Below are 4,579 nucleotides of genomic sequence, written 5' to 3'. Positions count from 1 at the left end.
AAGCATGGGAAGCAGGTTAGGGATAGGCCTGGTGGGGGTTATGGGCAGTTGTCCCAATTAGGCTGAGCTCCCCACTGGTTAGAGTGAGGACTGAGTATGAAGTAGACAGGATTGGGCTGGACTACAACACCCATCGGTTCATGTGGAAGATAGGGCTGGAAATGGAGTTGACCCAGCAATTGCAATGACCAGCATGTGCATAAGCTGATTGGGGCGACGGACTATGCCAGACCCTGTACTGGCAGGCACACACAAGAACCAGGTTTGGGATCATCTCAGACAAAGTTTCTTTGGAGATCCCTCCAACTGAACTGCTGATCTCAGCACCCCGACCATGAACAGACTATGTCAGCCAGCGGATTCTGAATAGATTTCATCATGCTTGGAAAGGCGAGATTGGCAGCAATTCAGACCTGTTGAACTATCAAAACTGTTTGAGCAGGACCCTCGGAGCATGCCCCACATCAGGGACTTGGGATGGTTGGGAGGCTGGGTGGGGCTTCTCCCTTTTATTCTCCCCTGATCCCAGATACAAGGGAAAAAGTGATATTAGTGTGGAAACAATGGCTTTACCCACTTTCCTGTAACTGTTGACCTTTTGTGCCCTAATAACTATGTAAAAATTATCAAAAAATAAAAGAGTCTAGTGCCTGCAAGGGGAGCATTAGCCAATTGAACCATCGCTTCAAGCCCTTACAATCACAATTTATATTAATATAAATGTCTATCAGCATTCATATAGCTCCATAATTTTTCACACTGTTCCCACTAGCAATGAGGCTGTAGTTCTGTGAATTTTTCCTGAATGGTTTTTCTGACCAGCTAAGGATAACACTGACAACAAGTAAATCATTCTCAAGCTGGGCTGAAATTATATACAAAGTCCTTTCCCCTTTTTTCTTTCTTCCTTTTCTTTTCTTCTCCCTGCATTATCCTGCATTTCTCCTTTTTCTTCCTTTAGTTCTTAAAATAATGTAAAGAAAAACAAGTACAAATTCGATTTTGAGACTTGGTTTGGCTTAAGTTTCCACACCTTTGATTAATCCTTTAACTAGCTTCTATTTCCTTGCTTCTATAAGTCTTAAATGGAGACATGAAAGTGCCAGCACACCTATGTGGCAGGAAAGAGAAGTTTCCCTTCTACTCAAAAAGTTTCTCTTCTACAAAAAGTATCCATTTCTGAAATGTGTCAGAGAAGGAACCAACACACATTGCCCCAGTACCACACACACAGTGAGATCTGCTCTGTCCTCTGCAGAATTTAGTCATCTTGAATTAAACCAAAGCCAGGGTCAGCTGAACACTTCAGCACCCATGTAAAACTGACCCCAGATGAAGTGGGCATCCATTGGGACCTTTTCTCCTTTAAAGCCTGAAATATCTATTGTCCAGTACTGAGATGAGTCAAACGCAAGACTTCCTTCTCTGAGGCCATTTGTGCTAATCCAGGCATCAGAGACAAACTCACCCATCACCTACATTTACAGTGTAGCTATACCAAACACTTTCTCAAACGTCAAAATAGGTAATTTTTTTTACTAAGATCTCAAGTAAACAAAACTTTATTTTTTGAAGATTTATTTACTTTTATTGGAATGGCAGGTTTACAGAGAGAGGGAGACACAGAAAGATCTTCTATCTGCTGGTTTACTCCTCAGATGGTTGCAATAGCTAGACCAGAGTTGATCCAAAGCCAGGAGCCAGAAGTCTCTTTCAGTTCTCCAACATGGGTACAGGGTCCCAAGGCTTTGGGCCGTCCTCCACTGCTTTACCAGGCTATAAGTAGAGAACTGGATCGGAAGTGGAGCAGCTGGGATACAAATCGGTGCTCAAATGGAATACCAGTACTTGCTGGTGAAGAATTAGCTAGCTTAGCCATTGCCCTAGTCCCAAGTGAACAAAAGTTAGCAATTCTTAATATATTGCCTTTCTACTTCCAAGATTCATGCAAAAGTTATGTTTAGAAGGATGTTTGTGAAAAGAGTGAATCTGCAGTACACTGAGATTTCTCCTGGCCTTACCAAAAACACCCTGTAAACCTACTTAAAACTCTGTAGAATCTTTTTTTTAAATTAGCATCTTTACCATTTTTCTGGCCTTGAAATTCTATTCTAAATTACAAAGTTGAAGGAATGAGGAAGTGGGAAGAAGGAGATCGGCATAGCCATAAATATAAGTTTTAATCCACAATTCTCACAGGGAAAAAAAATGACTTTCCCAAGAGAGATCTTTCTGCTATTGTCCAAAAGATGGGTGGAATTTGTATCGCCACCGATAGATTCTGAGGCTTATTTCTGCTCACAGTGTGCCCTTAATCTTTGAAGGCAATGGTACCTATATACACAAGACAATCATGATCTCAGCAGGTGCAGCCCAAGTAGACAGAAGGAACATGCAGCATGTTAATAAGGAGACGGTTGAAAAACCACAATCTGTCAAGCTCTGGAAAAGCAATGTGATCCTGAGCAAATACAGCCTAAAATCAGAGGCAGCGTTTTCATGGAACAGGTCAGAAGAATAATCACAGGACCAGACATAGGTGGTCATCTTCACTTTTCAAATAGAAAGGATGTTTTAGCTTCAACTGTGGCACTGCAGATATAATAATACTCCTCACTGACGAATGGCTCATCTCTCCTCCACCCAGGAGGAGGCGTGCCTGTTCTCCCAACACAAAAGGCAAAATTATACTGAGGACATAACAAAAACACGATTCAGTCCCAATTTTTTTTTCTTTTTTCCCCCCTTTCTTCTCTATTAACCTCACAGAGGAGCCAATCTGCACAGCCACAAAAGAATCATGCAAGCAAGCTAAAGGAAAAGCTTGTAGAGCAAACGAGATATTTAATAAAGAAAGGAAAAGGCCATTTCAATGCAGATTCAATTAGTTTCAGGTCCGAAGGTTTCCCACAGGTCCCCAACAAAGACTTGCAAGTTGTACTGAGTGAGTTTCAAATGCCCTGTTTAAAAAAAAAAAAAAAGAAGTAGGACACATCCCCATGGTCCATGACACAGGCAGGAAAACTGATTTAGTGGCCTAATTCCATTCTCAAAATTTGAAGCTCCAGTATTGCACTGGTGCCTTCTGGGTATTTTTCCTGACATTTCACTGATGCTAAACTGTTCTCTATTTCACTTTTTACAAATTGATACATATGGCTGGAAGCACAAACACATGTAAAGGTAAATTTACTATCCAAACGCTTAAATGAGAAAAGCCAAATTGAGGGAGAAAGAATTCTAAAAGTGAAAAATCTTATTTAGCTTAAAAAAAGAAAGCATCACAATATATTCAACAGCTTATAAAATAATTTTAAACCAAAAGACAGCAAGTCATTTAAAGAATGCCTGTATCAAGGAATGAAGGAATGTTCCTACGATATCTATCAACCACTTCACATTTCATTCCTCAAGGTAGACTGTTGATGCTTCTTTGTTGGTAAAATGTTTTACAATACAAGTTCAGATGACCCCCGTCATGAGCTCTACCCCACTAGACATCTTGCAGGTGGCTGCAAGATTCAGAAAGTTCCGATTATTTCTTCTATGTATTAGGACCCCTCTGTCATTCGTACGATCTAGATGTAAGACAACCGCAGCTGTTTCCTCTTATTGAATATTGAAGCCACTATAGTCACAAAGATGGAATGAGGTGATAGCAAGGAAAGTGATGGGGGAGTGAACTACAACTACAGCCATAACTGTGCCGACCAGGCCTCTGAATTGACTGGATTCACCCTCAGCTTTCCCATTGGAAAGAAGGCAACAAGAATCCAGAGAGGGCTTGGCATGATAGTTTAGGGGCTAAATCCTCTCCCTGTACAAGCCAGGATCCCATATGAGAGCTGGTTCTAATCCTGGTGGCCCCACTTCCCATCGAGCTCCCTGCTTGTGACTGGAAAAGCAGTCAAGGACAGCCCAAAGCCTTGGGACCCTGCACCCACATGCGAGGCCTGGAGGAGGCTCTTGGCTCCTTGCTTCTGACTGGCTCAGCTCTGACCGTGGTGGCCGCTTGCAGAGTGAATTATCAGATGAAAGATCTTTCTCTCTTTAAAAAAAAAAAGATTTATTTGGACTGGTTGTTCCCCTACCTTGTTTAGAACATTTAGGTTACTTATAAGAAAGAACTCCTAGAAATATGAGGCTGGAAAAAGAAAACCTGCGTGACTGCACAGGGCAATCACTATTGCTCCTCCTTTGAAAGTATGGAGGGGAAATAGCCACAAAGAAGTACACATTGGGTTAGGCCAGTGTGAACAGAAAATCCGTTTTCCTTCTTTCTGTTTCTTTGTTTGCCTTGTTTTGTTTTTCAATCATCTAAGAAACACTTTAAAGACTACAATGTACCAAATTTAATTTGGGGGACATAATAATTTATAGACTTTCAGTCTTTAATCACTTTGCATACCTAATTAAGAGGTGGACTGACAGAAAGTTGAAGCTTCCATCTATCTACTGGCTCACTCCCAAATGCCTGCCACGGCAGGAGCTGGGTCAGACCAACACTGGGAGCCAGCATTCAACCCACATCTCCCAGGTGGGTGACATGAATCCATTTAATAGAGTCTTTTCCTCCATC

The sequence above is a fragment of the Ochotona curzoniae genome, unplaced genomic scaffold, assembly GCF_017591425.1.
Source record: "Ochotona curzoniae isolate NIBS_2020 unplaced genomic scaffold, NIBS_Ocur_1.0 contig_4148, whole genome shotgun sequence".
NCBI lineage: Eukaryota > Metazoa > Chordata > Mammalia > Lagomorpha > Ochotonidae > Ochotona > Ochotona curzoniae.
The sequence above is the reverse complement of the archived record's forward strand: the minus strand, read 5'-3'. Positions refer to the sequence as shown.